At 26.9% G+C, this 26331-nt stretch overlaps 2 long non-coding RNA genes across 2 annotated transcripts; both read right to left on the bottom strand.

The window, feature by feature from the left end:
• Positions 1–10696: 10696 nt before the first annotated feature.
• LOC132921185 (uncharacterized) lies at positions 10697–19611 on the bottom strand. Its single transcript, XR_009660837.1, has 3 exons — positions 19525–19611; positions 11206–11294; positions 10697–11108 (listed from the first exon to the last, which is right to left on the bottom strand). It is a non-coding gene; the product is annotated as an uncharacterized LOC132921185 (long non-coding RNA).
• Positions 19612–23338: 3727 nt separating this feature from the next.
• LOC132921873 (uncharacterized) lies at positions 23339–25101 on the bottom strand. The gene is made up of 2 exons (XR_009660967.1): positions 24224–25101; positions 23339–24149 (listed from the first exon to the last, which is right to left on the bottom strand). It is a non-coding gene; the product is annotated as an uncharacterized LOC132921873 (long non-coding RNA).
• Positions 25102–26331: the final 1230 nt, after the last annotated feature.

Here is a 26331-nt window from a genome sequence, read left to right as displayed (position 1 = left end):
TTATGTATAGTAAGTATTTAGCTACAGTTATTTTAAATGTACACTACACCATTAATTTACCTATTGTATTAATATTATCAACTTATAAATAAATAAATTGAAACAGAAATGCAGCAGGCTGAATCATTCAGTTTTATAATTAGATAGATATGTACACATAATACAGTGTGCGTAATATAATATTATATTATATAAATGCATTTACTTTTCATATCATTCATACGTTAAAGTAAATATACTTATACAACATAGTACTTAAACACTTAAGTTATTTTTTAAATCAAACTTAAATAATGTAATGTATATGCCAATTACAATATTATTATGTTTATTATTATTCATGTATAATATTAAATATAAATTATGTTATATCATATAAATGCACACAATAAGAGATGGAAAAAATACAATTTTAACAGAAAACATTAAAAATAAACGATAAAACACAAACAATATCGAGTTTTATCGAAAATATCTCATTCATCATATTTTTCTTAATTTTTAACAAAATACTGAATATTACAAAATTAAAAATAATAATATACTGATTTATGTATGCGTTCCCGTGTTACTTCATTAGGATTCAATTTATTTCGTTATGTTTTTAAATAATAATTTTAAACGTTGTTAGGGTTTGACATTTGTTTGCTCGGGCAACAAATTAACTTGGTTTATCATTATTATTTATTATTTAAAATTGATAAGCAAATAATCAATGATTTACTATTGTAAACACATACAAATTTTCAACGGAATTGATTTACTTTACTCAATCAATGTAACAACGAGTGTACAATTTGGTAGGTAACATATAAAACACTACTGTGCCTTGCATTTATAAGTAAACCGTTAAGGTGAAAATACTGCGATAGACATTTTAAATTTGAATATTTGATCACGTGAATTTATGCACTTGCTGAAAAGTTTGTACAAAAAGTTTATTCCCGCCAACGAGAAATGAATGCTAAAATACGAATGACGTTATGATTTGCAGCAATTTTTAATATTCACTCACGTTTGCTGTCTATATATGTCTTAATGTCTCCTGTTTTGTCTTTTTTTTCCAGAGTATTCGTTCTGCGCCTGAAGGTAACAAGTGAAACACATTTTTTTTATGCGCATATACAAAACAAATGATTTGTATAGGTGTAACCACAGTTTTTTCTTTCAAGGGGTTTTTATTACAATACGTAATTATACACTATGACATTTACAGACTTTTTTTTTTTAATATTCTAACAGCCAGTTTCATCATAGTTTATTAAGAACTTAATGTACTGTTAATGATATTTACCTGTTATGTTAAACAATATGTTCAAATATAAGTAATGGTCATCGACAAAATATCGTGAACCTGACAATTGCACTGTTAAAAAGCGTAAAAATTCTACGCTGTATATCAAACAATAATTTTGTTTATCAATCAGTATAAAACTACAATAAAATGACAAACACAAACACAAACACCTGCGAAGTATCAATATTTAAAATGTTTTTTTTAATTACCTATTAATTATAGTACGTTTAGTCATAATTATGCCTAAAATGAATAAAACATTAACAACATTTATAATATTCATAATTTATCTATTTTTTCGTATTATTTTATTAAACGGAATTATAATTTACACTTTTAGTTATACACATTTATCGAAGACAATTATATGTTGATTTATTATGAAGAAATTATATTTATGATTGTTATAGTGCACTATGATATACATAGAACACATTACACGAATACAAAATCTTTTCAGTAAAAAACGCAATAATTTATTGTGATAATAAAACTATAAGAACCAAAAAGCTATAACTCTGTGCATAATATTTTAAATATTTTACGCTTGTTAAAAATAGATATAACGCGTGTTAGTAAAATAAACTCAAGTGAATAATTTTCAGGAGTCAAACAAAAGGGTAAACTTTCAATTTTTTTTGTCGATCATTGTTGTCTTAAAAAAAAGTTTATATAACAATATTTAACGTTTAATTTACAAAAAATAATTTCTTGAATAAAAAAAGCGGTCGGTACCGAGTACACGCATAATATTGAATATTGCAACATTAGTCACTTTAATGGTTTTTGAATGCATTTATCCTTTATATATTATGTGATTTAATATATTTTATAAAAATGTACATGATTGTTATTATATCTATTCTAATTTCTGTTTCTTTTTATAAAAAATTTACGGTAAACGATAATTATAAATCACAGCCTCAACCACCATGTTCTGGTTTAAAATAAACTGTATCCATAAAAAACTATGGTTTGCATGATTTTGAAAACAAATAGTTTTGATTATTTTAAGATTAAATTGCAGCAAGTCTCTTTCTTCGCGGCGTAATTATCATCACGAAACAAATCAATTAAATCAAAACCATTCGTCAAAAACAGCAGATTAATCGATTACACGTTATGAAATATTATGTGTGAGTTATGACGCGACCCGTCAACTTGTTCAAAATATAGATAGTTAGTAAAGGTTTTCTTGTAAAAGCCGATAACAGCTCATAGACGATAATTATTATTTAATATAATTATTTTAGGTCGGAAGTCTTTATTATTTTTTTTTTTATCGATTTCTAGGGTTCCACTCCTTGCTTTTGCTAAAGTCGCTCGCGATGCGTACCAAGCAAGTGTGCAGGTAGGTGGTAGATGAAAGGTCAAACAATTTCTCGTAGACTCGTTTACATAGATGTATACGGGGAACGGCTGTAACACGATTGCACCCATTCTACCTTTTTACATGAAAAAAACGCAACACAATTACGCTCCATGAAATATAGGTGTTGTACTTTTAACAATTTTCCTTCCCAATTTTACAGGCTTGGTGCTAACAAAAAAAAAAAAAAATTAAATCGTTGGCTTGGTTAAATAAAATTATTTCATATTACTATGTTATTATAGTTCCCACAGTACACTATTAAAAAAAATATAAATACATAAGAACTATGAATTACATTTTTGTCATATTTAAAAAAAATAATAATAACATTTCCTCTAAGATATAAGATAACTCAATAAATAATATTTTTATTATAATTATTCATTTTTAAAAATCAAAAATGAAATTAAGAATTACAATTTTGTATCACAAATTCGCGATCCCATCGCTTTATTCAAATATTCTTGTATACATAGTATACTATTTCATTTTGTTCAAATTTTATTCAAGATAGCATTATATGATTTTGTCTTCTTGTTCTTTTCGATAATTGTTTAAATTATTTTTATTTAATACTATAATTTTTAAGTAAGTTTCACTTTGGATATCTAACAATATTATATAACTTCACGAATAAAGAGATGTGAAGTGTAAAGCTGTGAGATAGGTATTAATGTCGGCGGTATGATTCTGGTCCATTGGTCGTGCTAGCATTTTGAGAAAATACAAAATATGTTCATTATCTCCCGTGTATTAATATTTTTAAATAAAGTAATGAAAAATTGTTAAAAACACAACATCTATATTTCAAGGAGCGCAATCGTGTTGCTTTTTTCATGTAGAAAGATAGGAGGGGGACAATCATGCTGCAGCGCGGGGAGCACGTGTGCCTTTTCGCCTTACGCGCATAAAGCTTTTGACGCAACCGCTTCGTTATTGGCGTTTCTATAAATAATATACGTATATAACATAAATATTAAATATACAAAGTGTATTATGTAGATATCGGCCAAAAGTGATATAGACAGATAGTTTTTCGATTTTCGATCTTCTTTTCTATACATAGGTATATATATATATATATATGCATTATACACACTACACACCAACGGTTTCACAAATCCTACCCCTCAGCCGCCTTGCCATGTCGTGGATAAAATACGTTTTGACGTCGTCCGGACGTTTTATACGGTTATTTGGGATGTTTTTCGCTCACGTCTCCACACATAAAACGTTTTTATACGTAAGCAGTTTGCCTACCTATAGCGTTTCCTATTTATAATATATTATAAATAAGGTCCGACCTAAATATAACACCATTGCTATTGATTATGTAAATATTGAAGAGCGTCTAATCTTCGAGATCAATGGAACGGCGATTCAAAATGGCTGCATGTACTTAGGTACAAATAACATGCGGCTTGTATGATTGCACGTATACCTTTTTGTCGCAATGACTTATTTAATTAACGTCCGGTAAGGATTTATGTTGCTAATATATTATAATATATTAGTTATGGCGATCAATGCGTCTCATATTTTACAAGAATGTTGATCAAATTTATATAAAAAAAATACACAACGTATTACCACTGCATCATAAATAATATATACTGTTCAGTCTAACACGAATTTAAAAATCAAAAGCTATATAAAATAACTAAAATTTAAAAATCGATTTTTACTTTTTATTTATTTTATTAAACTTATGAATTAAATAGATTTACAGAACGTGACTTTAATACTGTAAATAATCATTGAAGTATTTTTTTCAACGACGACTCGTAGATTAGTTGTATATTTGCTATCGAAACACATTATAGCGTGACGAATAACGATGATGGTTCTTTTGGATATTTAATGTTCAACTTCATATTATTATTATAAGATATTGTTTCCAATATCAATTCATTAAATGTTAATACCACGATGACGTATAGCTATAAAAAAAACTAGTCACTAACGTAATAATCAGTGTGTAAATACAGATGAACCAGTCAATACAATTTTCCGCAGATAAATTGGTTTCGATTAATTATTTATTCTACAGGAAATTATACTCGATATGAAAATATTTTAGAACTACCTATACAACGTAGTGTGACGTGATAGATAAAGTGAATAAAGTTCTTTGATATACATGACATTTTTAAATATTTCAACAGTTATTTTTAAGTATACTCATCTTACCGCCGTAAACTGTTTTATTAATTCAATGATCCAATAAATTAGGACGTATTTAAAAAAAAATATTAAAATAACTATAAACTATTATTGCAAGAATCTTGAAATAAAATATTATAATTCATTATGATGCAACAAACTTTTCATAATATATTATTTATTCAAATAAAAGTGTATGATATAAATGAAATGTCTTAGTGATTATAAAATATGTTCGAAATGGCTAAATTATATACAAAAGTGAATTTTTGTTCACTATTGAATTTCTTGACTATTGTCACGTCATAATCTATAAACGAATATTAAATAAATTATTTTAAGTGTGTACAATGTATATATTAAAATTCCATTATAATGATATGGAGAGAATCAGTTTTATGATACCTTTAATAGGAATAAGCAATCTTTCAATTTTAAAGAATACAACATTTATAATAACTACTGCTATATTACATTTTTAATCTCAGGACCAATCGTATTTAATATATATGTGATATTGATCAGCCATATCTATTGTTGGCACACAAAACCTTTTATCAAAATTCACTTCCGAAATAGATATATACAAGTAATACTAACGATGGAGAGCTTTTTCTCGAAATTATTTATCTACCTACGATTAATTGAAAAAAATCTTATACATTTCTTAAATTAATATAAAATAATGCGGGTGGGTAAATATTATATTATTACATTTTCGTCATTGCCCGTGAAGATCAGTAAAAAAAATATATCAATATCAACAATATGTCGTGTTTGTATACCGAATATGCGAATAAAATTTCATTCTTGCTTGAAATCAAGGCTATATTATACTCTCTACCATCTTTTATGTATTATACTTTTATGGTAATTTATTTATTTTTTTCAATCTTTGTCGTGAAATAAATATAAATTATAATACAGCTAGCTATTAGCATTTACATTAACAATCGGTGTTCTACATTTTCGTCACAATAAAATTGTAATACCGTTCATAAAATTATACAAATATATTATTATATTTCATGCATACGACTATAATTTAGCATAATAATATAATATACTGCACACATACCTAGGCAAATAGACGGTTCCATCGCATTATATATCCAACTATCCGAAATATGCTTCATTATTAGAAGAAAAATAACTTACTATTTCGATGAATTATTAGCGTATTCATTGTATGTAATATTATTATATTGTATTTATCAACTATTTTGCATACACTCTTAGATACGATGTTTTTTTTAAAACGAAATTGATTAAAGAAAAATATCGAATAGACTGCGTTATCGGAACGTATTTCGTTTAATACAATGTATAATAAACATATTACATTGTTTATAGTTATTGACTATATTTCAACATAAAACATTATAAATAAAACATAAGTTTATTCATAGAATATAATCATAAGTCATAACCATTATATATTACGACCATAAAATATTCATATAATATAAATGTAATACAATATTTTGTTAAAATTTGTACAACGAATGTGTTCTATATTATAGAATCTATAATAATATTGTATATGGGTCGAATAATTGTTATTCATTACTACAACGTATAGAATGTATAGTCAATTGTTTTTTTATTGCATAAAATGATGAGCTATATCAGACTTGCACTGGCACAGTTAATAGTAAATACTAAATTAAAATGGTTGTGTCAAAGTCGATTTTGTGCAATTATTATTATTATTATTATTTTAGTTTTGATTTCATATAGTAGCAAGGGTCATGGAAGTATTTGAACCTAGTTACTCATATGCACGTGCTTGGATCTGATCCAATGAGGGAAATGGTACACTCGTAGAGATGCGGTGTGAAACAAGTAATTGAATTGGTCTGTATCCAAAAGTAAAAAACGAAATTGACTAACGAAATTTATTTGTATATTAGAAGAATGAGAGTTATATAATAATGATTTTAAGATTACACAAGCTTGATTTCGAAACTTTTTGAAAACTAAATACAGTTAAGTCTTAATAACTCGAACACCTTGATAACTCGAATTTTTATTTATTTATTGAAGTTACTAAAGGTGTAAACATAAAAATACGACGCTATATCGGTGTATCTCAGTTTTAGAGTACCTCGCTTTGTCTCACTAATTTAATCGAGATGAACAATCCGCCTGTGGTAGATTGCATATATATAACACTTGGTATATTTTCGTACGTGGTCCTACTGACTAATTTTTTAGAAATCTCTAAAAACAACTACTGAAAATGTCTTTGAAATACGTCGAATTATTGTTGAGTGTATATTATACAGACATACAGGTATTACCGATTGTTGTACATTTGAATAACAAAAAATTAATTACATAAGTATCATTTAATTTTATTTAAAAAACCACATACGAATGGCAGGTTGGCTAGTCTATAATATTTTTTTAAATGCTATTTCTATAATCAATTTTATTCATGGTTCAATCGTGTAATAAACAAATAACAATCATTCAAATTTTTAAAGCCAACCTAAAGAAGTTAAAAACCAACCAAATAACACTCTACGAGTCTTAAGGAATATGTGTATACAATTTTAGGCTAATTATTATTGATTCAATAATTTCTAAGATTATAAACCTTATAAATTAATTTACACAAACACACACATATATATATATATAGATACGTGTGTGTACGTGAAATTGACTATACCAAGTTGCTCAAGACTTACACAAAATAAATATGTGATAAATAATATAATTGTGATCAGTTTGATGGGAGAAACCACTGAGTGGACTAAAATTACATCGTTTGTTTTTATTTAATTATATTTAATTTTGAATCCCGCATCAAACTATGGTACAATTTTTTTAAGATATATCGAAGAAATATTTATAAGTTTAAATGTGGCTAATTTAGGTATTTAGATAGGCAATAGATCTAGAGTGGAAATTTTTATAAAATCTTACAGTTTCTTCGCGTACAGTTTTAATTTCTAGACCTATATAGAGTATTCTTAAATTATTAAAATATGATAGAGCATTGTTGATTTAACGAAAAACTGTATTTTGAATTCTATACGGTTGACTGATGGATTCTTATGAATTGTCATTATTTATTATTGTCTTATTATTCGAAATTTTAGCTACTGATGTATTAGAAGGGATAGGTTGGCCTGAAGAGTATAAGTGATGTATAATATATAATTGGAGAAAGGATAGTCAATATTATTCTTTCAATTTATTCAGCCAAAAATATAAATATTATAATCTTTAGCATTAATATTATTCTAAACTATTAATAGGTACTGTTTATTATATACAAATAAAATGATCTCAACTAACACATTTTGTTGAGCAATATTTGTTGACGCGTTTATTTAATAATTTTCTGCGGATTACTATTGTCATATTATTATAGAATATAAGAATACGATGAGGTATAACACTAATATTATACATACAATTTGAAAATGTACAATCTATCAATATGATTATTCATCATATTAGTCATATTACTATATATTATATTTCATATATATTCTTAAGTCTAAAATCATAACTCATAATAGCCCCGTTGACGACGGTTTAAATCACCCAAAAGAATCGAAGCAACACGCTTCGTAAGGTGATGAAGTCTTAGTAAACTAAGACTGATTTTTGTTGCGTCGGGCTATGAATTTCCTGTCAAGTGAACACACTATGAAAACAATGAAAAAGACGGAAAATAATAATAATAATAATGATGATAATAATGATAAAAACAAATTACGGTGGTCGTGTTTACGAATTTTGACATAACTATATTTTTTGGGAATGTACTGACTGACGAGGGAGGAGGAGGAGGAGGTAAAATAAAAATGGAAAAAAACATAATCCACGAAGATGGACTGTTAAACGGGGAGACCTTGGCGGGATTCACCGTGTAGAAAGTGCATATTACAGTATACGTGGTAAGGGCGACGGCGGTCACATTTTATAATGTCTTTCGTTTTATATACGTGTTATTATAAATGTATTACTTTTTTTCACCTTTTTTCCTTCTCGTCCGACATTTCTCCAAAATGATATTGCACCTCCGCACGACTGTGATCGTATAACATTTATATGTACACTCGTGTGTGTCTGTATATATCTGAACAAAAACGAACTATACGCATCCGAGCAATGAACTATCCACACACATACACACACACACACACATATAATATATAATATATGATCTTTTAGAGACGTACGTGATGGTCATTGTGCGCGGGTCGCACACACTCGTGCTGCAGTGTGATTACAAAACGCATTTTTTCGAATATTTTTTTCTCGACTCTGTATATATATATATATTATATTTCGTGTGTATAGCGTATGTGTGTGGTACAACGAAATTCATTGTTAACTGCGACGGCGGTGAAATAATGTAATGGCGAACGATTTTCCGGGCGGCGCGAAAACGGACGGACGGGCACAGTAACTATATCTGCTACGAAGCGACGACGGTATTATGATGATGACGGAAAGGAAAAAAATCAAACCTTGAAATCTACCTATACGTACTACGTAACAATATATTATGAACTGACGGGTGGCAGCCGTTGACGGGAGATATGGTACTATTTTAAGATAGAATTTTGAGATTTTCGAGTGAAATAGGTATCGTTACGTGTACCTATACTGTAGTTATAAGAACACTGATTAGCCACTGAAGTTGTACGACTATGTTTACCGTTAATGCAATATCAGCGATGTCAGTGGTCCAGCAGTAACATCGGATGAGTGGTGATCGGATACCAGTGTATTATGCGAGAGGTGATCAATAAAGCTATTGGTTTTAAATACTTTAGGATATTGGGTGTCCCGCAGGCACGGTATTTTCGTGAATTGTGATTGATAACCGTCAGCCCAGTATAGGTGTATTATAGGACTAGGTATAGAATTATTGTCGGTTATAATGTGATTAGTATTTTTAAGAAATAATCGATTATGTGTGGGGTGAATGGCATTCACAAGTGATATCAAGTGAGTGAGAATGACGATAACGATAATTACGAGCTAAAAAAAATAAGGAGATCTGAGAGAGGACATCATAATTTCCCTACTCCGTATTACTAACCTTCCATTTAAAATAATGGGACGTAAAAAAGGCATAATATTCTACAGGCAGTGAGCTCACTCGGTAACCTCCATCCCCGTTTCGTTGAGGAAAGTTGGCTATATCAATATTATCGATATTTTAACTAAAATTGGTATTCTGCAATATGAAATAATTATTAGGTAATATTAATTAAACGCCAATTTATACATTCTTTTATTAATATTTTGAATTTCATATTTGATATCAATTTCATTTTGCATTTAAAATTTAAATATTTCATAATTGTAATATTGACAAAAAATAAATAACTAAGTAAAAAGTGTTGACTAATATTATATAGTATTTAAAATATTATAAATAATAATTTTACATCGATAAGTTTTTTATTTTTTGTATATTATATACTTACATATTATAATATAATATATTAATATTATGTTACCGTTGAAGTATTCATTAGTGATATTTAATTTATAAATTAACTTGACTGCTGCTAGTAGGTATAAGTAAAATATCAACCTTAACTATACCTTAGTTGTTTTATACATAAAAATATTGTTCACTACGTTAGCGTTAAATCAATTTTTTAAATGATGTATGTTAATTTACTGTACCTAAATGGTAAACGCAATATAAATATTTCAAACATTGCATACAATATTAGTATTATAATTATCACTCGCTTTACAGATTAATCGTATGCAATATACAAATATAAAATATTGTTTCTAATATGTGTTTTAATATTATATAATATTATACTTACTTTAAAATGGGGATAACAATCAAATTGAAAGTAATGAATAGATAGTCTGCAATCTTAAGGTAAAGTATAATAACAATAATATTTTACATAAAGATAACAAAATTAAAAATAAAATAATTAATGACGCTGCCCCACAAGCATAGCTTGTGGTGAGCGCAGCAAGTTCAGTACAATACTAACATATTACAATTTATTATTTATAATAAACATAATAATATAATGTTTATATTATTATTAACGTATTACATTATATAACAAACATATTTCATATCGATAACTATAATAGGAAGAAAATACAATTACAGGTTTTTGTTTATAATATAATATGATTCAGATTCATATGTTTTAAATATTTTTTATAATAATATTTATATATAACCAAAATTTTTCTATATTTCTTTGTATAATTGTAGCATACAGTTCTTCAAGAAGATGGATATAACATATTTTCGTATATCTATTAACAAAGTGCATTCAAAATCAATTTTTCGTATGGATTTACGAGACCGCAACTAGGTTAGACGTAAACGGGAGTTAAGAACAATGGTACTTACCTATGCAGCTATATGACCTGTTTTTGACCTTTTTCATTTGAACGCAACTTAAGCATTAAATACATTTTGGGACGTAAGTCACTAGGCACCTAAAAATAACGGACATGCGTGAGTCACAATAAAATATTATATTATGATATTTTACTTAGGATAAGTTAAGTAAAATATTGTGAACATGGATTTTAATATTATAACCTCCAGACTTTTTTGCGAGTGATCTAAATTGTTGATTACTATTCATAAAATGTAATAATTTAATCATTCATAATAATAAAAAATTTTATTTTTATTTTGAATTTTTTTTTATATTATTTCATATTTCGATGTGTTTGGAATAAAGTTTTAAAAAAAAATAATTGTACTAAAACCCATTTAATATTAGTATATTTTTTATCGATAATGTCAATTCCTGCATGTCATTACTAATTTGCATAGAAAGAATATAAAAATAAAACTTTTAATTTGCATTTTTTTTTTAAATTAAATTAAATTTGTATTGTATTTAATTTTTTTTTTTTTAATTCCATTTTGTCATTTTTAATAGCAATTTAACTAATGTTTTAATTTATCACACAACTAATTTCTCCGCAATGTTTTTTAGCTTAAAACCATATTTTTAAAAACTATTTTAATAATTCTACATTTTTGACAATATATTTAAGTGTTGACGCTTAATATCAGTATTTTTTTTTTTTTTTTTTAAAGATCAAATGAATGAACTACCAAACTAGTTTTACCGACATACTTGGTGGGGTGAAATCAGTTTTTTTATAGATTAAAAATTGAATAAAATACTCACCTTTAAAAGCTCGAAAACAAATATATACTAATATGTTTTAAACTACATTAAACAACCAGAGTTAGTTAAATAAAAAGTTTGGCCATTTAAAAATCCATACTGTATAGTTAAACGTAGAACACACCCTCTTGTGTGTTATTGAAAAGTATCTAAAAACTAGAAACAGACAGACGATTTTATAAACATTTTGTCCGTGATAGCAAATATAATAATGTAGGTGCTTACGCCGAATCGATCGCTAAATTTCTTCAAAATTGCAAATATATCATTGCATAACGATCGATGATATACGTAGCGGTCAGTTCGTTACGTTATAATATTACAATAAATAATAATATTATTGTATTGTAATTATATACTTAGGTACTGAAAAAAAACTCAACGAAAATGATAATAATATACAATATATTATGCGGGAAACACGTACAGCTGTCGACGTCGGACCCAAAGAATAATACTATGTTCCGAATGTATCTCTACTCTATATTATGATATATATATATAAATATATTACTGTATTTGGTACCATAGTATAATACATTATGTCGTTATTACGATTTTTATAATATCGACAGTAGCATTCCTTGTTCCTAATGCGCGTAACGGATAAATTGATTTTTAAACCTCTCGGTTTTAATGGAAATCGTTTTTAATATATTTTTTAATTTAACGAGAACTGATTGGACAAAGTCTCAAAACCTACATTCCTATTTTGGTCATATTATTATCCACTGATATTGCTCGTGTTAGCATGTACGTAATAAAATATGTATCAGATATATTGATACACATGTGTGTTAGTATTAGTATTTTTTTTTTTTTTTAAATAACCGACGACCCCGTTACCTTTCCGCGTGTAATAATCGCGAAACCATTAGCTTTCACGTGTAAACGAAAGGTTGTACGTTCAAAAGACCGAACCGCACGAAATGCCGTCCCTTATCAACGATCAACGACTATTGTTGTGTTCCGATCGATTAAACGATGCATGGTGTAGATTATATATTTTATAATACAATGTTGTGTATTCTAACTTCGTTATCTATTTAAAAATAATGTGATTATTTTACTGCAGGGGTGAAAAAAATAAACTGCATAGAGTATTTACCTATGATGATTATGCTATAGAAAACTATTAAATGTTACTCGACAATTCCATCATGTCACATCTGGGATTTTAAATGCGATGACCATGAGAGATATTTTATAAAAAAATAAAAACATAAAAAATGTTCTTCAGTTGTTTACAGTTTAGTAAATTGATTTTTTTCACGTGTATTCGTAGATTTTCCAACGTTTCTAGTCACGAGCGGATACATCAAACGCATGTAATAATCATATAATAAAATATAATACACCACATAACATACCTATACCACCATAATTTGAAAAAGTTCGCAGCAAATAGTATACCTACTATTATTATCATCATCATTATCGTCATCAGATAATTGTTTGTTTCTATAACAAAAACTATTATCGATACTTATAAATAAAAAAATATAATAGTATTATAAAAAATACACGAGAGTGTAATAATTAACTGTTGTTGTTAAGAAACTAGCAGGGTTAAATATTAACCAATTAGGGCTGGGATTTGTATGTAAATATACATATTTTTACTAAAACATTATAAATATTAAGTATTGGAAATGATAAATTCATTTCAAGTGATTTTCAATAAAATTAAACATATTTTATTTTACATGATTTTACATATTTCGTCATAAATACATATCTTAACATTATTTGTAAAATGTCTGCTTTTTGTTTACATATTTCGTAAATTTTGAGAATTTCGGATGGTTTAGTAGTATTATACATTTATACTTAGATAATAGTACTCGTAAAAATTGTAAGTGTATAATGCATTATTATGGGAAATAAGTATATGAAAGTATTAGTTAAATATTAATAACTTGATATTAATTTATCTTATTAGTTATTTCATTATTTGTTTCTGTTCGATAACTATGCATCAATGATCTTAGATTATACTTTATACTTAACAATTATTAGAAAAAATATATTTACGATTTTTCAACAGTTTTAGTACTTGCGTTTGCATGGTTGTGAAAATAGCTTTATATTTTATATTTTTAAAATTAAATTGATTATAAATTAATAACAATTAATAATTGTATATTATTCAAATTTATGTAGAATTTTATTTTAATTGTACACGTTAATATAATTTAAAATTTTTCTTATTACATATTTTTTATTATATACTTACATATTTTGGCCATTTTAATTACATAAATATGTACATATTTTTGGTTTTTTATTACATATAAATCCCAGCCATATTAATCAATAATAAACCAGTGATCGATATAAAATATGAAATTAATCAACAATAACGATTATAGCGTTGTTGTTTTTTCAGCTATTATTTTTATTTGGAATCGGTAAATTGATTTGAAAAAAGTATAAATTCAAATTACTTAAATAGTTCAAACGACTAACATCATATTTACGCGTTTTTATTTAATTTAAAACTTGCCTGCAACCTTAATTTCTCCCTTTCACAGACAATTTCCAATTTTGTTCCCTGTCAGCCATAATTCAATGTATTGTCGTAACTAATTTATTTAGGTATTTTTTTAATTATTCATGTTTTTTTATTTCTCAGTATACCTACTAGTGTAATACTTTTGTTAAAAATAACTAGGAAATCGCATTCTCACTAAATTATTTTAAAAAATAAATCGGTTTCATTTTAAGAGTATTAATTTATTTTCAGTAGAGATGAAAAAAATTATAAAAACCAATATCATAAAAACATTTTTTATTTTATGCTTTACGCTCCTTTGAGGTTTTTCACCTCCAAAATGATTTTCTTCCATCGTTTTCTATTATGTATTTACATGTAATTCTTCAAATTTGTCTTATTTTTTTGGAAATCTGTACTTCCTAACTCGTCCTAACAATTCTATCTATCTAGATTCCATTCTCACTTGATTTCGTCTCATATTCAGCCGTCAAAGTATCTAATTATTGTTTGTATTAAAAATCTATTTTCTACTCACTTAAAACATTAAACATGATGATAATTCCGATTTATTTAAATAATAATATTTCAATTGCGGTATAGTTAATATAAACAACTTTTAATACAATTCTTATATGTACAGAAAAATATTCATAATTTGTATTTATAGTTTTGTATTTTCTATATTTAATAATTAATTGCGACCTATATTAATAACATAATGTGGTTTAGTATTTAATCATTTAAAAGTTATAATTCTTATTAAAAGAGTGAATTAATCTTAAAAAACGATTTATATTTAAAAAAAGTTTTTAAAGCATAATAATAAAACATTTTATTATTATAATGTTTTTTACAATTAAAAGCAAATAACCTGTAATTATTTCCTTTAAATTTTACTATAATTAGATTAAAACTAATTATAGTAATATTTTATAAAGACTTAAAGTGAATATAATAAAACTTACGATCAAAGATTGAACTAAAAAAAGGGTCTGTATAGACTATAAGAACTTACAGATAAATTTAAAGTATAATACATTTATGTCGGTTACTAAATAATATAAAATAAAATTTTTTTATAAAATTAGTTAATCAAATGGTTTTTTATAAGTAAAAATAGCTTTTTAGAATATTATTTCCAAAAAATAATTTTTAGTTAATTAATAAGTTTATTGTATGTACAAAAATACCTCTTCAAAAATCTATTAGTTTAATCCAATTTAATATAAATAGAAGGATACTTGAATGTTTCGAAGTACTTTTTACTAACAACCTCCTGAGTAATATAAAAATAAAAGAAAAAAACAAAAACATAATTTAAAAATTAACTCTTACAGAATCTAATCTAATAATTAATTTAATTATCTAATCCCCCTCCTAACTCATTAAAAAAGAATAATTAAAATACAATTATAATTCAAAATTCAGAAATCTGGGAAGTCAATCTTAAGTAGATTTGACGACAAAATTAAATATGTTTTTAGAATTTGAATCGCTTCGCTAAATCAATCGGTACGTTGGGATGGAAACACGTCTAAACTCCTATAATCCACGTATGTTAGACAAAGATTAAAATCATCACTTTCAATTCCCTTAATAATAATAGTATGTGTTTTAAAACAGACTAGTTACGTATTTTTAATAAATTGAAACACGTTTTAAAGCATGTATAGTAAACACAGAACACATTAATTCATTTGTGTTTGCCTATAGGTTATGCCTAAAAAAGAGTTTTAATCTAAGAGATATGAAAATACTACAATATTGATAAAATAAACTTCTATTAAATACAATATCGATTATATTTTGTTTTCACTAGTAATAATAAATTACTGTACTTACACAGTTAAACATCCTATTACTGATTAAGGCTTATACATAAATAATATTAAATAAAAATATGAGAATTTATTACGTTACAATACATTATATTAAGATACATGTTTAAGGGGCAAGGTATTGATGTTTTACAAGGAGTTTAAAATTGGCCACAAATATACATTATTAAACACCAAGAATAGTCTTAATTTTATAGATAATTTTGTTTCCGGTATTTAACTGATTTTAAAAATGTTATTTTTAATTTTTTTTTTTGCAGATTTCTCCCACTTCTTAAATTTAAATTCAACTATTTACTTTAAAACATATTTTTTAATAATTAATAATTTAATTTATTTAATTAAAAACAAAGATTATATACTGTTTCAATAAAATTTGTGTTTTTTACAATAATAAAAAAATTAAAAAACTGTTTTTAAAAGATTAAAAGTTAAAATTACGATCCTTTTTATTTTATTTTATACGAAACAGGCTTGCATCCAAGTAGATACAGAGTACATATTATAACATAATGTAATATCGAACAATATAAAAATATAACAATTAGTAAGCAACAAGTATAGATAAGTATATTATATAACAAGTGTATAACGCTAATGGATTTATATATTATAAAATAGAAGGGTCCTTATTATTTACAAGTTTCATTAAACTATTAATTGATTAATTGGCTCATTGGCCTTATTATAATTGGTTGAGCAGAGAGAAATCTAAAAAATAATTTTATAACGAGTAACATGTAATGGTATACTTTAACATTTAAGAGAGAAAGAAGAGAGAAGGATCATCAATATTAGAAGAGATATAAGTTTTCTAAGTAAAGATAAATCAATTTTAATAATTTATAATCTTTGTATATAATACTATATTAATGTGTGTACGCGGAGAAAGGGAAGGTGAAAACAAAAAGCCCAAGTCACGAATGGTGTCAACTGATAGGAGTCTAATTTCATTAATTAAATAGGTCATAGCTACTGCAGGAGACCGACCACTGGTCATTTTGAACGACATTTACCAATATTGAGTGCCTAGCCAAGTATTTTACTCCCCTTGAAAAATCTATTCAGATCGCTTTGAAGAAGTATACAATCTTCTAAGGAGTAAATTTTCACGTACAATTTCATGTCATCTGCAAAACATTTTAAGTGACTGATGCCAGAGCACAGATTTTGCACTATATTGACAAAAAGGGAAAAAAAGAAAATGTTAAAGATTGTCTCTTTTGGAGTACGCCAGAAGTATCCATTCTCTATGTTAGGTTAGCGGATTTGATATATTCACACCAAAAAGCTTCATAAATTGAGGCCTGTTAGATGGAGTTTACCAAATCCAGAACATCGAAGTAGGTATGTGGAATAGAACTTAAAGATTTAAAGAGTCGAATGCCTTGGAAAAGTCTGTATATATCACATCGACCTGAGCACCAACATCAAAAGCACTGATAATATATAATTAAAGAAAGTAATATTATATGTGAAAGTCAACAGACTTTTTCTTTTTAAAACGTTTTTTGATTCTATTTTGCAGCTCACTAAAGTAAAGAAATTTTTTTTATAGTCTTAATGTAAAAATATAAACCTAAGAAGATTAAAAAATTATTAATTTTAAAAAAAGAAAATGTATTCCAGCATTTAATTTTAATGAAAATTAAATATTAAATCAAATCAGATTTATTTTAAGTTATCTCATTTTTAACAAATATTATTGTACTACTGATGCAGTTGAACAAATTTAATTTATATTTTAATTGATTTATAGATAATAATATAATTCTGAATTGTATAAATGTAAAACTATGTATGGATTGCATACTTAAATTAACTGTGTTACCAATCATTTATAATATTCTATAATCACTAGAATCTATATATACTTTATACATTATAATGTTAAATGAAACATATTACAAAAATTCCAGTAAATGTGGAGAAAACTACCAAAAACAGTATTATAATAGAAAAAAGTACTAAAATATTAGAATAAAAAGTTAATTAAATAATATTGAAATAAAAAGATTAAATAGTTACGAAAAAAAAACACAAAAAAATTGAATGTTTTATTGAAACTCTAACTGTAAATTTATTTTGGTGAAAAATTCAACATTCTATATTATTTTTATTTTTTGATTTACGTTAAAAAATTGTTAATTCATTGCATTATGGTTTCGTCCATCAACGCGTTATCCAAAATATATATGATATGTTTTTTTCCCCATTTGGTAATAATTTATTATAGTTTACGTACAAAAAAAAAAAAAAATCCGGAAACAATAGGTACGATTTAAATCGGTCCATTTTAACGGGTGATAGTAATGTAGAATTAACATATCCTATTTAATTCAAACTGTTCAAAGAATATTTACACAATAAACCCAGCTTTTTTGTTATTGTGAATTGTTATAAATCAAGTCTTAGGTCAAACTTACAATCTGGGCTACGTTAAACGTGATTTATACAGTCTAATTCCTTTTTCAAATTTTTAACGAAGTAAAAAGAAGAAAAAAACTATTAATATTGTTTTTATTTGTTTGTTTATTCATGCGTGCTTTGATGGTTTCTATTGTATACGGTACGATAAATGGCAATATTTTAAAATTACTAAAACTGAAATGCATTATAATATAATATTCAATATCTACACAAACTATTTGTTCACTTTTTAAGCGTGTATTATTCACTTATGGCTTATTTTTTATTTTAAAGATTTTCTTTCGCCTAATTAAATATTAAATTATTTAAAGTCTCGTGCAAAATATTAATTAATGTAAATTTATCGGCATTAAATCTATAAGCGAGGCTTTATGAACAAAAATAAACAATGGCAGTTATATTATCAAAGTCAAATAAACAATGGGTACAAATTAAGTCTAATCAATCATCTGCTTATATAGTTAAAACTTGGAATTATTCTCTTAAAAAATCTTGCCTATTGTTTATTTTTATTATATTTTTTATTATTCCTTGCGTTATTGATATACATTAATAAGTTATTATAATTCAATTTTCTCTTTCAATCATATATAACTGTTAAACTTACTATAATCACTATAAATTAATTTAAATCCAATCATTTTTAATGTTATCTTTAGTCAAGTTAAAAAATAATAGCGTTAAAGGTAATTCGCTTATTTATTGTAAGATTATGTTCGTATTTTATAAATGATTAATATTAATGAATCAACAACCTATTGAGCTGGATTTTTTTTCTATGTATCCTTCGTATTATTGATGTTTTTGAGTATATCTATTTATCAGCACGACTGTGGCAGCACCTATAGATAGTTAATAGTTATTTAATTATTAATGATAATAAATTAATCGAAAAGACGAGGTTGAATAGAAAAGTTTTACGCCCTTAGACTTTTAAAATTTCAAGTGCAACAAGAAAGCAACAAGCGAGAACTAACGAATATTACACGACAAACACTAAATAATATATTGTTATAAGTATATGTATATTATAATATAAATAATAGTTAATACATAATTAGTTATTTGAGTTCACTGTAAATGGTGAAAGAAAGACATTTGGACGACGAGATGCAAATAATAAAATGGTCCAACATCAACGCAGTTAACGTATAAACGATTACCACCCATTATAAAGGCCTTTCTCAGGTCCATCAATAAGGCAACAATACAAGTAACTGTGTTAAATTGTTATGCCCGATAAAATCGGCGAAAGACCGTTGAAAAAGTGAAAACCACGCAGTCGCGCATCGCATTTAAACGCGATAACATGCAGAAACGATGTGGTTTTCTCATGCCAGAAAGCCATTCAATAATGCGATGTCCGTCACCGTACCAGATCACACGTTTAAAATATTATCTAATCCGACCGACGACGACAATCAAAAGGCCGACTTGTCGGCAAGCCCCGCGAAACTCGTCGAGACGGGAGCCCTTGGAAACGACTCGACACCGCGATGGATAATAATATATCAGCGACCCAGTGACCAAGCAACCTAATCGATCGAAGCACCGCAGTGACGTAGTGTGATGGTTGCCTATCCAGCAGTATCATCGGCGCCCGACATAACCACCCGTGGTCAGCACCAAAACGCCGTGCCACCACTGTTGCGTAGTCAACAATTCTGTGACGGCGCTAAGCCGCGTCACCTGCAGTTTCCGACGATATAGCACAGCCGATGAGCACTAAAGCCCTGCGTGGACCGGGCTGAACCGCATATTTCTTATAAATGGACTGGTTCAAGTGGGCTTTGCTTTTTAAATTAAGTTAGGGGATGCTTGGGTTTCAAAAATTAAAATAGTAAATAGTGTTTTTATGCGCCGGAATTTTATAATATTATTCATTGAAATATATATAATGGTCGATGGACGACCAAGAAGGAATAAAATGGGAAAACATATTGTACATGTGAGAATGTGAACACTAAGCTCGATTGTATTAAATTAAATATTCTTATTAAATTATTATTTATTTAGATAATTTTTAAATTTGTTTAAAAAAAAAAAAAAAACGGTTGTCGGAAATGGCTAACGTCGTCGTTGTCGTCGTAATTGTATAGATAATTATACATTATTATGTATACATTCCGAAAAATCGAGTAACTACGGTTGACTATCCGAAAATTATCTGTAGACCTGACGGAATATATTGTCGTTAGTCGTTACGACTGCCCACTTAAAACCTCGATATAACAATGATATACAATGTGTTCCGGGGGGAAGTGACCTAAAATGATGAAGAAATGTCCTTTTTATTTTTATAAATTCTAACTTTTAATAAAAAATGTTTACTTTTTCAAGTTAATAATAATAATTTGCATAATTCTGGTTTAATTGCGTATGGTGGTTGATAGAATAATTAAATAGCTTTAAAATAAAAAAAGTATTATGTTAAAATATTGAAAAGTTTTGGAGAAACATAAAGAAATGTGTGGTAGGTTTGGTTTTATTTAAAAAAAGTTGATTAGCCTATAACTTAAAAAATAAAAATGTTAGACCCTTTCTTTTAAAGGGTATTTCTTCATCATTTTAGGTATACTTGCATATGACGTCGGCCGGTTACTCCCTCTCCCGGAACACATGTATTATTATAGGCACATCGACGTCGCCCTAATCAGTGCAGGGCGAATCACGTGGGCCTATAATTCAACATATCTACCACCTGTTACAAATCGATATATCGTTGGAAAGTTATTTGCATCGCGACCAGAACCAAATCGTCCAGGAAAACGCTGTTATTATTCTACCACTACTCGATGTACTTGTGTAGGCGATTGTCGGTTATCACCACCATTTGTTTAAGCGGCATAGGACTGACAACGGCCTCAGTCTAATATTACACTAGGTACATTAACATATAATTATAGGATATGTTTAGGTTTTCGCCTGTGTTCACCATCTGCCCAACATTATGATTCATAAATGACTACCAATCTTAACATTCATTTATAGATTATAGACTCTTTATGTTATGTTACATTCAGTGATTTTGTACAGGTCCATAAAACACACACATTTTGAGTACGAGTGTATTATTATTTGATTAGCCAGTAGTGGAGCTTGGATCACGAAGTATAGAGTCTAAGTACTCTAAATCGAAATTTTCAATAGATTTACTTTAATTATAACCACTTACTTTGTAGACAAATCATAATACGTCATTTTACCATCACAAATTAATAAATTAAATTGTTCAATTTGTACTCCATTATATTAGTGTGATATTTAATTTTATTGTGGTTTGAGAGATATTACAACGTTTATTCATAATCACAATTATTATCATAAATAACAGCTGTAGATAGTTATGAAGTATACAGAATGTAACAGGACTATTTAACAAATATAATAAAATTTGTAATGGAAATTTGTCAAATAGTCTTGTTACACCTTATATATACATATATATATATATTAATCACCAGCTGTGCATCTTTAATAGTGAATAGTGATGAGAACATTTTGTTGCCACTTTATTAAAGCTTAATACCATACGTGCTTAGTCCGTTCTCAATACGCAACCATTTTATCTACAGTTTTTTTGATTAAAAAAAAAACAGAGGCCTATTCCTAACTGTTCTACAGAGTTCTTTTTTGGTCTTAAAAATTATTAAGTTTTACTTATAACCAAGGACCACTGTCGAAAAGCTAAATTATTATTCAGTTAAAATAATTATAGTCAGATTTTACAAAGAAATTAAATTTTTATGATGTCATTGAAACATTTTATAATTAAAATGCTTAGCATAAACATTTTTAATTCAATTTCTATTTGTTTTCATTCAAATTTAATTACCATATAATACTATAATAAATGTATTACATGTATGTTTTTAAGTGTACTTATTTTTTTATGTATACTTAATATATTTTTAGACTTTGAGTATAGATTTCAACATACTGTATGTTTTTTTTTTATAAACATTTTGTTGAAAAAATTTGTAAGATGCATTTTTTTTCTTACTTGAAGTGCAAAATGAGTAAATATGTGTTTAGCTAAATTGTGTATGAATATGTTAATTTTAATGTAAGTTATAAGTTTTTAGAATCTATAAAATAGATTATAGAACTTAAACTACTTTATTTATATCGGCCCAATAACACAAATCGCAAAATCAGTTCGTTTAGTAGCAATAGCCAACCAACTACTCCTTAACTCAATATGATTAGATAAATACACTCGAGTCGGGATAACTCGAAGTTAAAGGGAAATACAAATTCGCTTTGAGATATGTATTATTCAATATATTTAACTCGAATTTTTATACATTTATATTTGGAAGGGAATAAAAAACAATTCAAGTTGTCAAGTTTTTCGAGTCATTGAGGTTCGAGTTATCACGAATCGACTGTATATCAACAGCTACTATCTTAGTTTGAAAGAACAAAAAAAGGTATGCAAACTATAGTATGAAATAAATAAAAATTAAAGTAAAAAGTCTTCCTTAAATAATTAATTTAGGGAATACCTTATTACTTTGATTGTAATTAAATGTTTGATATAAAAATATGATATTTATAAATTCAAAATTGTGCGTCAATTATAAAATTATATTTATCAATTTATATAATTGTGTACAAATAATTAAAAGTACTAAATATATTCTGTATTAGTTTACATCAATTTCATAAGTTTATAATACAACATATTTTTTAAGGTGATTATACATATTTTGTTTAACGTTATAGTGATTATGCATATTTTGCTCAACAACATAAAAAACATAGATTACATTATCAAATTTGGTTAATAGTTTAATAATTTAAGTAGGTATAATAAAAAACAATTGGTTAGGTATGACATGTTTGTGAGAAGAGAAGTTGATACGCCGTCATCATAAACAGCAAATATAAATTTAGTTGGTTTTAAATTTCTATTATATTGCTTCTGCGGATAAATTGAATTGTGAAAGAAGCATAGAAAACACAACTCATATAATAGCAACGTTCATTATAGGCGTAATCCGTAATACAAACATGAGCATATTGTTACCGAAGTCAAGTAAAATAAAAATACCTACAGACAACTATATAATGTTGCATGCAATTTATGAATCGATCAAAAAGACAAGTTTAACAACACCAACATCGACATAGGCCAAATAGATCATACCCACTGCACTCATTTGTCGCTGTCGGAGAAGCACATCGTTTGGTTGCGTCGGACCTGTAGTACCAGCAATTTCCTGGACAATCGGCGTTAACCATTTCAATCGCCAAAAACAAACATACTGCTACCACAATCAATAGACAATATTTCATCTTGCTGTAGTGATCGGAATTGCTCTTGGTTCTTAAAGTTGACTATACGTCGGATAGACAGATGTTTGAATAACGTTGACTAGAACACAAAGTTAATAAATTAAAACTATTTATTTTAAACTAAAAAAAGAAATTGAAATGTGTTGATGTTACCTTTTTACTGTCGACTGGGCTGTAACAAAGTCCGCGACTTACAGAAGTTCTATATAAGCTAGGATGATGACTTAAGTATTTATGAAGCTCTAGATTATCGATAGCTCGTATTTATATTTGGCAAACCGTGGATAAATAACTAGATAGTGGGAGATTTACCTACGTCATTAATTTCTGGTTTTTTATTATTAGTGTTTTGAAAAAAAAATACCATGATCGCCGTCCTTGAATACGTCCATTTATTTCCTTTAAAAATTGCTACTCCCGAATTAAGTATTAAAATATAAATATAATACGTATTTTTAATATGTACACATTATTGTAAACATTATTTAAAAATATATATTATATATATATATCTATCATAATTTTAAAAATAATGATTTAAAATCGTGATCATATAATAGATACACCACACAGTTACATTATATATGATGAAATAACAGGAAAAAAGAAACAGTTTAAGTACGACTTGTACCGATACAAAAAAGCGGGTAAATTAATAACACACCAGGATAGAATTATAAAATTTTTAAAAATGAATTATAGAACCAATTCAGTCAGTGGCCGGTGCGCGCGTTGGTCTGGAGTAATCAGATGCGTAGTAAAACCATAGATCAATGAGTTTGAGGTAATAAACTAATAAATAATAAAATGTATTAAGTATGTTTATCTTGCCGTACAATCTATGAATATGTCGGTTATACATTTTAAATTTCTATTTAAAAAAATTACACATCCTATCATGGTAAAATTGTATAGTTTTGGTAACCATAATGATAGGTATTCCAAACTTTAATAAAGAATGATAAAGACACCGCTCATTGAAATTATTGTACTTAATATTTGTTTTTTATAATATTGTACAATATGTTCACTGTTTACTATACATTGCTAATTATATCCAAGTTAATTTTAATTCCATTGTAGTATAAATAAAATATAGTCTTATCTGAGAAAAAGTTTTAATATGTTGTATTTAATCTATAGGTAATTGGCCTAAACATTTTTAAAAGTACCTAAATTATAATACTGTTAATAATATTAATTATACCCTGGCGAAATTATTGATTTAGTGATATGTGTCATTAAAGTTACATATAACATTAAAACTTTATCAGTGCATAATTCAGTTGCGTATATAACTTGATTATTTAACATTAGGTAATTTTTATTTTATTTCACCTTATTAATTAAATTAAATTAAATTTACTATTCCCGAGTACACAGAAATGCCAGAAATGGTGTTATTTAAAATGAAAAAAAATCTTGTATGAAATATTAACGAGTTATATGATTTATAATTTATTGGACTCGCAAATTAATTATCAAAGTATGAAAACCATACAATTTTATCATAATATTATGCTGTATTTTTTTTTAAGTAGAATTTTCTTTCATTCTTTCAAAATTTTCAATTGACTTATGGGGGATGTGGAAGGCAATATTATATATTTCCCAATTTAGATTTATACTGTATATCTAAAACAATATTTACGACTGATGGATATAATATTATACTTACCTCACCTATAGGTAGTCATGGTCGTGATTTAACTAACAAATAGCGAATTATTTTATATTTCTATAGGTTACTGCCTATATTTAGTATTTTCAATGACCATAATATTACTAAACTTTATATTTAGTCAAAATGCAGCATATTATATGATTAATATTTTTGGAAACGTAAAGATATTGATAGGTATTTTCATTAAGTTTGGGTTAATGCGATTTTTGTATTCTGTATATGAAAGCGATTAAGTGCAGCCGAATATTAAAAAAAGTAACAAAAAATAATTATAATGTTGAACTAATATAGCTACAACGTAGTAGACATATTACGTATTTGACCTATCCAATATACCAAATAGTGAACCACGTTAATTAAACCGGTTCACAATTCAAACTATGCTTCATACGCATTTATCGAAAATAATTTTCCAAATGAAGCGACGTCACAAGGACATTTGCCAAATCACGCTGGACCATTATACTACACACGATCGACGGCCGACGCACGAACATCCAGTACGGGGCGACTGGAAGGGGGAGGGTGGCTAAAGAAAACACTACGACGAATGACGATTGAACGTCGGTTGTCTACA

This window comes from Rhopalosiphum padi, chromosome 2, assembly GCF_020882245.1.
Source record: "Rhopalosiphum padi isolate XX-2018 chromosome 2, ASM2088224v1, whole genome shotgun sequence".
Classification (NCBI taxonomy): domain Eukaryota; kingdom Metazoa; phylum Arthropoda; class Insecta; order Hemiptera; family Aphididae; genus Rhopalosiphum; species Rhopalosiphum padi.
Note: the sequence above shows the minus strand (reverse complement) of the source record. Positions and strands in the feature narration are given on the sequence as shown.